This window comes from Bufo bufo, chromosome 4 (assembly GCF_905171765.1).
Source record: "Bufo bufo chromosome 4, aBufBuf1.1, whole genome shotgun sequence".
Classification (NCBI taxonomy): Eukaryota; Metazoa; Chordata; class Amphibia; order Anura; family Bufonidae; genus Bufo; species Bufo bufo.
In genome coordinates this window covers 459,763,459-459,775,113 of record NC_053392.1, presented here as the reverse complement: position 1 = coordinate 459,775,113, position 11,655 = coordinate 459,763,459, and positions in this window count along the sequence as shown.

Here is an 11,655-nt window from a genome sequence, read left to right as displayed (position 1 = left end):
CCGCACATTACCTGCTGGACTGTTACATCCACTTCCGGCACCTCGCCAGCCTTGGACCCATTTGACCATGGACTTCATTGTAGACTTACCCAAGTCCGAGGGCATGACTGCTATATGGGTCACAGTGGATCGCTTTTCCAAAATGGCTCATTTTGTGTCGATTCCGGGATTACCTACAGCGAAAGCACTGTCCACTCTTTTCCTTTCCCATATTGTAAGACATCATGGCATACCTACCAATGTCATCTCAGACCGCGGATCCCAGTTCGTTTCCCGATTCTGGAGAGCGTTCTGCAAGAAACTGGGAGTAACGCTCTCACTCTCTACCTCACATCACCCTCAAACTGATGGTCAAACCGAACGTATGAACCAGACCCTAGAAACCTACCTTCGACATTATGTCAATGCCTTACACTCCAACTGGTCTGAGTATTTGCCTTTAGCTGAGTTCGCCCTAAATTCCCGTTGGCACAGTGCTCTTCATACCACACCATTCTACGCAGCCCTAGGCTATCACCCTCAGACTTTTCCCCTACTTCAGCCTTCTTCTGGTGTACCAGCAGCAGATCAGCGGGTGAAAAATATTCTACTACATTGGAAGAAGATTCGTTTATTACTACGGAAGTCAGCAGGCAAGTACAGGCTTTTTTCCAACAGACGAAGACGTCATATACCTCCATATGTGGTGGGGGACAGAGTTTGGCTATCAACCAAGTATGTGAGACTGAAACAACCTTCTACCAAATTGGGCCCTCGATTCATTGGCCCTTACAGGATCATTGCTCGAGTTGGACCAGTTTCCTATCGCTTAAGATTACCTTCTTCTCTCCGGATACATCCCGTGTTCCACGTTTCACTCCTCAAAAAAGCTATTTTCAACCGCTACTCCAGATCACAACAGCTACCTCCTCCTGTTCTTGTTGATGGACAAAACGAGTTTGAAGTCTCCAAGATTCTTGATTCCAGAAGACAGGGCCGTGGCCTTCGGTATCTGGTTCATTGGAAGGGTTATCCTGTCACAGACCGCTCCTGGGTTCCAGCCAAAGATCTGCATGCCCCTTCTCTTATACGAGACTTCCATACCTCGTTTCCCACTAAGCCCCGCTAGGCCCCCGGAGGGGTCCATTGGGGAGGGGGCCCTGTCATGACCCGGGTTGTATTCGAACCGGGATCTTCCTGGTCTCTTAAACCATAGCCTTACCTGTTGTGCTACAGAAGAAATCTAGACTTTGGGAATGTCCTTACCGTGTTCAACACTACATCATACTCTCTAGCTCCACCTGCTGCCAGCTGTGGACAATTCTCAATCTGGACAGCCTTTAAATAGGAAGTGAGGTCATCACTCAGTGCCCGTTTATTTGGATTTCTTCCCTGGGTGTTTTGACTTCTGTGATCTTCCTTGTATTGAACTCCTGCCTGATATCCCGACTATTCTACAGCCTGCTGATTTTGTACCTTGCCGCCAGATCGTGAATGACCTTAGCCTGCCTGACTCTTCTCCGGATTTTGATTGTGAACTATTTGCCTGACGACGCTTTGCCTGGATCTCAAGCACACTACTTCCACTTCGGACACTACCTTTTACAGGTACCTTACAGTCCTCATGCTGTTGTTACCCTCCCCACTCGGTGATTGAGCCACTATGTTGACTCCTCATGCTGTTGCCATTCTCACCAGGCTGTTTAGGGGCCACTAGTGTCTCTGTTTGGCCTTGTTGACATAACCGTTTATTTTATCTTTCTTCTGATCGTCAGAACTGAATAATGAAAAACACAATGAATCCTGTCTTTGGAGCATCCATAAGGCCTCAACCACATGGTCAGTATTTTGCATCAAGCTTTCATAATGATTTGTAAGCTAAAAGCAGGAGTGGGTCCAAAACACAGAAGACATGCAAATATTTAGTTCAAATGTCATCTCTGTTTTGGACGCACTCTTGTTTTTGCCTTACAAATGCTGATCAATTACTGACCAAATACTGACCATGTGAAGGCGGTTACTCAAAAGACAGGATGTGTTTTATTTGCGTTGTTCTTCTGACAGATCAGAAGAAGAGAAAAATAAACAGTGACGTCAACACAAACTTACTGCTGACACACTCCCCACTCTGTGACTGGGCCACTACTTGTATCAGTAGCTAACAAACTAGGTTAACTAACAAACTAGGTTATCTATCAATCTATGTGGAAGCAGCAGATGGTGTAAAATGAGAAAGCTCTTTCCCACTTTAGTATAGTCAGTGGCTAACAGAACAGGTTTCAATGTGGACACCCCACAAATAGTGAAATGAAACAGCTCTTTCCCACTTTAGTAGAACTTGTAACTAAAAGAACAGGCTATCTATCAATCTATGTGGAAACACGGTGTAAAATGAGACAGCTCTTTCACTCTGTAGAAGAATCAGGTTATTGAGCAATCTATGTAGACACTCTACATACAGTGAAATGAGACAGCTCTTTACCCCTTAAGTAGAATCAGTGGCTAACAGAACAGGTTAGCTAGCAACCTATGTGGAAACAGCAGACGACGTAAGATGAGACAGCTTTTTCACTCTATAGTAGAATCTTTGGCAACTTCACGGTTAAGTACATTAGAACTGACGCGAACATTGACCTGTAAGGCTCAGCTGACACTTCAGTTATTTGGTCAGTTAATTCCAGCAGTTACTATATGGTGAGCCAAAATCAGAAGCGACTCCTACTTTCAGATAAGGTATCATGAAAAGATCTGCACCTGTTCAGTAAGACTGGACGGAAAACGAAGTTCAGGGGAGGCCGGCATGAGGGGTTTTGGAGGGCGAGGGCTAGGGTAGGGTTAATAAGTGTGGTCTGAGAGGGGGCGGGGCCGAGGTTTTAAATGAAAGAGGGAGCGGGAAACGGGTGCCATCTTGGGAAAGCAGGAGCGAGCATCTCGAGCATCTCACCTCACCTTAGCACGTCCAGTCATGTCGCAAGCAGTGGAGGCGATGCTGCGGCGCTTGAGAGAAGCGGCAGACTCCAGAGGCTCTGGGTGGTTGGAGCAGCAGGTGACTGCCATGTTAGGGGGGGCGGAGGTGGGTACAGCTAGCCCCACTCCATCAGCAAGACGGCCGTGGCGGGTACGTCCGCCGGCGCGCCTAAGCCCCGAGTTACCCCCCCAGATCCGGCACCGTGTCAGGAGCCCCTCAGGGGACCCTTCACGCCGGGAGGTTCCCAGCCTTACCTCTCCTGCTGCCTCCCGGCGTGGGAGGAATCCACGTGTCCGGCGGGACCCAGCGGCGGCAGGGGGGACCCCTTCCCAGCCCACAGCAGCGGCAGCCACGGAGTCAGGACCGGGTTCTGCAGGATCCCCTTCCATCAGAGGGAGGAGGAGGCCTGCTTGGCGTTGGAGTAGTGGCAGCAGCAGAGACGACGGCGGGGCTGTGCAGGCAGGTAGCGGAGCCCTGTGCAGGCCTTCACAGGATGGGCCCCTAGTAGTGGCATACGAGGCTGTGCCTGGCGGAGCCAGGAGGGGGCACAGGCCTCGCCAAGAACAGCGTCATCTAGCTGAGGAGGACGAGGCTGCTCAGGCGGGGGTCCGGTACCAGGGCAGGCCTCTTGGGAATGAAGATGCGGTGGTGGAGTGGCACAAGGCTGCGCATGTTGGAGGAAAGGATGTGCGCTGGCCTCTTTTGGAGGACGGACAGCTTGAGGCTGGTCCTGACGGGCTAGATGTGAGGGAGCTTTCCAGTGTCTCGTTCAACGTGCCCAGCGTGGCCGCAGCTGGGGCGCCGTCTGTGTCTGAAGCAAGAGATCAAGAGAGGACCGTACCGGTTGATCCAGGAGCCGTGCGACAGGAATCAGGACCTTCGGCTGCTGGGTTCACAGCGCCTGGGCAGCTAGGTGAGACATCCATGGGATCATTGCTATCTATACTTCAAGGGTCAGGCAGTTTGGGTGGGAGCAATAGTACCATTATTGGGGGTTTGGGACGCTTGCTATGTGGCCTAGCTGGGGTCAGTCCGGATGGAGGGGGGTTATGTGCGGCCCCCTTACAGGCATGGGGATTGGGGACGAGGGCTAGTAATGTGCCCACACCTGCTAGCGGAGGGGTGGCGGGGTCAGTGTCAGTACAGACGCAGGCGGGGGGGCGAGGATAGGCCCAGGTTAGATGATGCGGCAAAAGGGGAAGTGTATGTGTGTTTTGAGGGTCCCCTGGGAGCACACTTGAAGCCTGATGTGCGAGAAAAGATTTGGCGGGGAGAATACGTAGAAATTTTTTCTCTCCTTCTGTTAGAACGCTTTAATTTAGATGTAGTAAAGAAGGATGGGATTAGGAAGGAGGAAGACGACAAGCGTCGTTTTCGGCTTATCCCGCGGACGTTTAGCAAGTGTCATTGGGTAAAGTATCCCGATTGTTGTTCGGCACTTTTTTGTGGAAGTTTATCGGGTGTTCAGGGGTTCCGGGTGGATAAGATATGACGAACAATTCCGTCAAAGAAAAGTGGTCCGCCCTACCATGAGATGGGACCATAAGGATATAGCCTTATGGATGAGAGTTACAGCACCTGGAAGGACTGGTCAGTCCTTTCGAAGTGAGTCAGGGGGGGCGGCCCAGTCCACAGGGAACGCGCCAGTCGGTAAGGGGTTCTGCTTCCTTTTTAATGAAGAAGGTTGCAATTTTAATTTAAGCATGAGTGTTACGCATGTGGGGGCAGCCATGGGGCCAACAGGTGTTTTAGAGGTGGTAGACAGAGAGGGGGGATGGGTTTGCAAAAGGGGCGGACTCCAGTACGAGTGGAAAGGATGGGGGATTATCTAAGTAGATATCCTAACCAAGAAGTGGCAGAGTTTTAAAGTTTGGGTTTTATGTTAGGATTTCATATCCCCTCTCATCCGTTGCCGATGGTAGAGACGTGGAAGAATTTGCGCTCGGCATTAGAATTCCCGGACATCGTGTCGGAGAAGTTAGAAAAAGAGGTTTCTTTGGGAAGGATGGATGGCCCGTTTTATACGCCGCCCATGAGTAATTTGCGTATCTCCCCTCTGGGTTTGGTTCCCAAAAAGGAGCCGAATAAATTTTGGCTTATACATCATTTATCCTTCCCAAAGGGTGCGTCGGTCAATAAGGGCATAGACCCTGAGCTTTGTTCGGTGGTTTATGCCTCCTTTGACGCGGCTGTCGAGTGGGTGAGAAAGTTAGGACCGGGTACTCTATTAGCAAAATCTGACATCGAGTCGGCATTCCGCCTGTTACCGGTTCACCCGGATAGTTTGTATTTAATGGGTTGTTTTTGGGATGACGGCTATATTGTGGATAGGTGTTTGCCGATGGGCTGTTCAGTGTCTTGTGTCTATTTTGAGCGCTTTGGTTCATTTTTGGAGTGGGTGGTTGTTCAAGAATCGGGTTGTTCATGTATTATTCACTACCTAGACGATTTTTGGTGTTTAGGGCCGGGAGGGTCTAGAATTTGTTCCTTGTTGTTATCCACGTTGCAGTCAGTTTTTGAGTTTTTTGGGATTCCATTGGCAGTAGACAAAACAGTGGGGCAAACAACGGAGTTAAGTTTTCTGGGGATAGTCATTGATATCCTGCGAATGGAGTGTAGATTGCCAGAGGACAAGATGTTGGATTTGAGGGCGGGGGTGGCGGCCGCGTTGAGGGCGAAAAAGATTTGCCTGCGGAACTTACAGTCCTTGCTGGGCAAATTGAATTTTGCCTGTCGCATTCTCCCTATGGGCCGCATATTTAGGAGGAGGTTGGCTTCCGCGACTGGGGGTATTGTGGCTCCGCATCATTTTATCAGGCTGGGTCAGGAACTGAAAGGGGATCTAATGGTGTGGGATTCGTTTCTGCAGAGATTTAATGGCAGGGCGTTAGTTATGAGTGGGGTTGTTGATAGTTTTGACTTTGATTTGTTTACAGATGCTGCGGGTGGGGTTGGTTTTGGGGTGTACTGTCATGGACAGTGGTGTGCGGGTAGGTGGCCAGAATCCTGGGTGTTAAATGGCTGGGTAAAAAATTTGGCGTTATTGGAACTCTTTCCAATTGTGTTGGCGGTCAGGCTTTGGGGGGAAAATTTAGGGACCGGAAAGTTAGGTTTCATTGTGACAACCTAGGAGTAGTGCAAGCGATTAATGGCTTGACTGCCTCTTCCCCCCCCCCCTGGTGATTTGTTTATTACAGCAGTTGGTCCTTATGTGTCTGTCTCTTAATGCTTGGGTGGTGGCGGTGCACGTGGCAGGGTCTTCTAATAGCATCGCTGACGCACTTTCTCGTTTGCAGTGGGAGCGGTTTCGCCAGTTGGCCCCAGAGGCGAGTCCCGACGGGTTGTTGTGTCCAGAGTCGCTGTGGGAGATCTTGGAGGTACAGTAGGGGATCTGTTGCAGGCATCATTGAGTGAAGGCACGTGGAGAGCATATGATAAGGCCTGGCATACTTGGCAATGGTGGTGTGAAGAACTGGGGGTCGATGTGATGGGTGGGGAAATCCCGCTATTGTTGTTCATTGGCCATGTGAAGGAACAGGGCTGGTCGGTCGCGCAGATGAACAGCTGCATGGCTTGGCTGGCCTTTGGGTTCAAGTTGCGGAATTCCCCAGACATCACTAAGTCCTTTTTGGTGCGGCAAGTGTTAAAGGGGTATAGGAGATTTCGGCGGGTGAGGGACCCTCGACTTCCGGTGTCCTTTTCTCTGTTGCTCAAATTGGGGGAGCAAGCGGCCTTGGTCTGCCATTCGGTTTGGGAATTGAGGTTGTTCAGGTTAGCGTTTTATCTGGCTTTTTTCGGGGCGTTTCGTTTGCGGGAGTTAGTGTGTAGAAGTGTGTAGAAGTGTGAGTCGTGCGGGGGGATTGAGCGGGGAGGATGTAGTTTTGTATGCCGACAGGTTGGTGGTTTATCTTCATTTTTCTAAGACGGATCGGGAGGGGAAGGGTCATTATATAACGTTGTTTGAGGTACCGGGGTGTTCAGGAGGGGTCCGAGGTTGGTGGGGGCCCGCTTCTCAGGCATGCAGATGGGTCCTTTCTGTCAAGGTTTCAATTCCTGGCGGTCTTTAAGAAGTGTTTGCGTAACCTGGGAATGGATTCTGGTAACTAACTACAGTTATATTTGCCTCCCTAACACGTGTTGGGACTTTCTATACTTTTTATTTCCAATTGGTCAATAGACCATTATTGTCCCTAGGTTAACACGTGTTACTAAACGTAAAACTTAACATTTATTAATAATTATTAAACATTTAGAACATCTTAGTTTAAAAATGTCAGCTCTGCCTGCCATATGCAGTGAAGACGCCATACCCCTGAAGACGCCAAAGCTGTTGGCGAAACATGTCGGGGAGCAGAAAGTGCTATTAGGGTGTTTTTAAGCAGCGGCTGCCTAGCTATATTAGGTCTGGTTGATACAGCCACAAGGAGTGTATCCACAAGAGGGGACAAAATCGCTAGGGATTGGTGCACTGTGAAAGCAACAATGTACACTAACTGAATGCAGTTGCTAAATAAATAGAGATCCCAATAGCTAATAGGGGAGAGTGCCCCCTAGTGGATACACCTAATAATTAGACCTTGAGTGACGATTAAATATATTAGGCAGGCAGAGCTGACATTTTTAAACTAAGATGTTCTAAATGTTTAATAATTATTAATAAATGTTAAGTTTTACGTTTAGTAACACGTGTTAACCTAGGGACAATAATGGTCTATTGACCAATTGGAAATAAAAAATGGATTCTGGTAACTTCACGGGTCATTCCTTCAGGATTGGGGCCGCCACGGAGGCTGCTCGACTGGGCGTGCGAGATGAGGTGATAAAGCGCATTGGGAGGTGGGAGTCAGAGCGCTTTCGGTTATATGTGCGGTTGGGGGCGGTTTGAGAGTGCGGGATTGTTTCTAATCATTGTTTTGGTTTTGTTGTCTTGCAGGTGACGCCCCGCTGTTAGTGTGGATTTTGGGCCACTCATTTGTTTTTTGGGGGGCCCTGCGGGCCACCTGTTCGGCGGAACGGGCGACAGTTGGGGTTTGATCACGATGTGGCAGTGGTGAGGTGGATTGGGCGTCGAGGTATGTTGTGGTGTAGTGTCCTGCAGGAGGTACATCGTCATGCCAGGTTGGATAGGGCCCCGGATGTGCTAGTGTTGCACGTGGGGGGTAATGACCTAGGTGTTCGTCCCTGCAGGGAATTGACTCGTGGAGGTAGGCTAGATCTGTGGATAAGTTGAATAAGGCCAGGATCAAGTTAAATAGGGTGATAGGGCGACTTTGTGCCAAGCATGGGGCAGTGTCGGTGCGGCACCCGGGGGTTTCTGGAGAGAGGATGGGGTCCACCTTAATGCAGTGGGCATTGATTTGTGGTCGATGGATTTGCAAGGGGGAGTGGAAAGATCTTTCCGTGTGTTGTGGAACGCGCAAGCTTGAGGATTGGGGTCAAACTGCGCGTTGTTGGCGGGGGGAGGTCATAGAAGCTGGGGCTACTGGATGGTACAGGTGAATGAGAGGGCCTCAATGGTGGGGCACCTGGTTGGCTTGGTGTGGTGTCCATCAGTTGGTGTCCCCGAGCTTGTTGTACGCGGCTGGGGGCAAGATGGAATTGCCGTGGTGGTTTTGGCCGGTTAGGGTTCATTTAGGCGGCTTCTACGACCTCCTTCGTCAGTTTTAAGTCAAATGGTTATGGTATTATTATTATAATTATTTATGTTATTTATGTTATTTAATAAAACGGCTGCTGTGGCCGATTTAATCCGAACAGTGGCTGTGCGTGGTTATTTGGGATGGAGAGAGTGTTGGATGGGTTAGTTTAACGGGCTGGAGAGGGCCCGAGCTTAGCCAATAACCCTACGTGTTTTTGACCCGTAACTGGCCAAATAAGTGAAGTGCAAACTGAACCTGATCATGACGCAAAATCATTTTGCAGCAAACAGAAGTGATTCAAAACCATGTGTTTGCGCTGCTAACACTTAAAATAGCCTTTTTTTTCCACTACTTAATTGCCACTGTCTCCATGTCCTTCTTCTGTTCCACTAAATAGTCAATGGGACACAGGTCTTGCAGGGGTACAGAGTGTTTTTTTTTCTTTTACTAAAGACTGCTATATGCTTTTCTTTTAGTTTAGCTAGGACTGCTGCTGGCCTGCATGACAATGCACACATCCATTTAGTGTATGAGACTTGCCTGTAATACTGACGCACAGTACCACTACCAGAAAGGGTCAGCTATGCGTGTTGCTGCAATGCACAGTGATGTACACTGACATACAGTCTCCCTGCAGGCCTCAATATAGCTGATTTAATGCGCTTTGTGATAAATTAATTCAGAACGAAGCAAATGTTTTGAAAAAAATAAGCAAAATGTCTGAATTGAATTTTCTAGGTATTTGCATAATTAGTATGCTACACTTATTTTCACAATATCTGCACTGTGGTATAACTATATCTGGTGTGTTTTTTTATATGCATTTTGAAGACATGATTTTTATAGATATTTTTACTTATTGTTTATCTATGATAAATAAAATTCTATTGTTTATGTATTATATACGGTATATGTTTATCACTATCATTTATGCTCATTATGATGTCACTATCTGTGGTTGATCTGTTTAAATCGCTATGTGTGTATATCACAATGTGCTTGAAAAAAACTCCAGATCGTTGCATTTTTATGGATACAGAGGAATATATGTACTACTTTGTTCACAGCAATCCAGGGATGCTATATACAATGGCATGCAAAAGTTTGGTCATCCCTGGCCAAAATTACTTATTACTGTGAACAGTAAACCAATTTGAAGATGAAATGATCTCCAAAAGGCATAAAGGTAAAGATAACACACTTTTCAACATTTTAACCAAAATCAGTCTATTATTTTGGTGTTGTACAATTTTAGAGTGAAAAAAGGAAAGAGGTAACTTGCAAATGTATGGGAACCCAAAGAGATTTGAGCACACAGATAACTTTGACTAAGGTCTCAGACTTTAAATAGCCTGTTAGGAAAGGCCATGTGATGCAAATTTTAAAGCTTTAAAAATACCCATACTCCTCGAAACTTATAAAAAAAAACAGCAGCCATAGGTTCTTCTGAGAAGCTGCCTAACATTTTAAAAAAGAGAGTGGTTGAGGCCCACAAAGCAGGAAAAGGCTATAAAAAGATAGCAAAGCGTTTTCAGGTTGCCATTTCCTCAGTTAGAAATGTAATTAAGAAATGGCAGTTAACAGGAACGCTGGAGGTCAAGAGAAGGTCTGGAAGACCAAGAAACATTTCAGAGACAGCTGCTTGTAGGATTGCTAAAAAGATAAATCAGAAACCCTGCTTGACTGCAAAAGACCTTCAGGAAGATTTTGCAATATTCGTTTTCGTGATATTTAGTGAATTTTTCACATAATATTTGCAATAAATTCATGAGTTCTAGAATTCGTGATTTCCAGTCATTATTTTCGCGATTGCGCAAATCGGCACTAATTATGCGCATATTTTTTGAGCAATACACACAACTTCACATTTTATCAGGTATGAGTAGATATAACTGATTGGTGCACTAAGTATTGTTGTGATATCACAGCACTATGTCTGTAGCATGTATGTATGGACAGCAGAGAAACACTAATTCATATCACACTACCTAACACCCTGCACAGCTACACTATATCACTATCTAACCTACACTATCTCTCACTAACTATCTATATTATATATAAGCTAACTAACTATCTAATGTAATTGGATAAGGGATATCATCCAGATGAAAGAACAGAGCACAGCAATGTCACTGCTCTTTCTCTCAGAACTGCAAAAAAACTCCAGAAAATGGCTCCTCGGGAGTTTCTTATATAGTAAAGGGGTAGGCAACGTTCCTATTGGTTGCTAGGGATGTTGCTAAGCTCTGACAAAGATATTGTAGCCTTTTCATTGGCCCACAAGCAAGAAGGGAGGTTACTGATGAAAAAAAATCTAGAATATTCACGATTACGAATATATAGCACTATATTCTACATCTTCGCGAATTCTCGAAGTGTCGTTATTCGCAATAAAAATTTGCGATTAGAATATTCACAATCAACACTACACACCTTGCTGTCATGGGTAAAAGGGATTATTATTGGCTTTCAGGCCATTATTGAAACTGTTGAATGGTGTTGTGAAAGTGTATCGTGAGTTGAAAAAAAAGGCACCATTGTGAAAAAGTGATATGGAGACTGGGAGCACCAGGCGATTGATGTGAGAGGTAAACGCTGGCTACGAATGTGTGCAAGACTCGACTGACGTGCTACAGAAGAGCAGCTCACTGCAAAAATGAACCATGGGGCGACCACTGGCGTGTGTCCAAAACAGCAGTTCAGCAAAAGTTACTGCATATGGGGCTCCAAAAAAGATGAATGGTTACTTCACCTCTGCAAACAAAGTTGCATCTGCAGAAAAGACTTTCAATTTCGGAATTGGAACTCGGCTGATTGGCAAATGATTTGTGAGCAGTGATGTCTGAGTGCAGGACACAAACAGGAAATAGAGCGCAGTGGGGACCCTGAAACCATTGGAACAGCAGTGATGGGGGATCGGTGATTTGTGCATACTGTAAACTCTTAGGGGGAATCTGATTGGTTGCTATGGGCCACTAAGCCAGTTCTACTTTACACCAGTTTGATAAATCCCCCCCTAATTTTTTAAACATTTACAGCCCATGGCAAACTTTTTTATTCCACTGG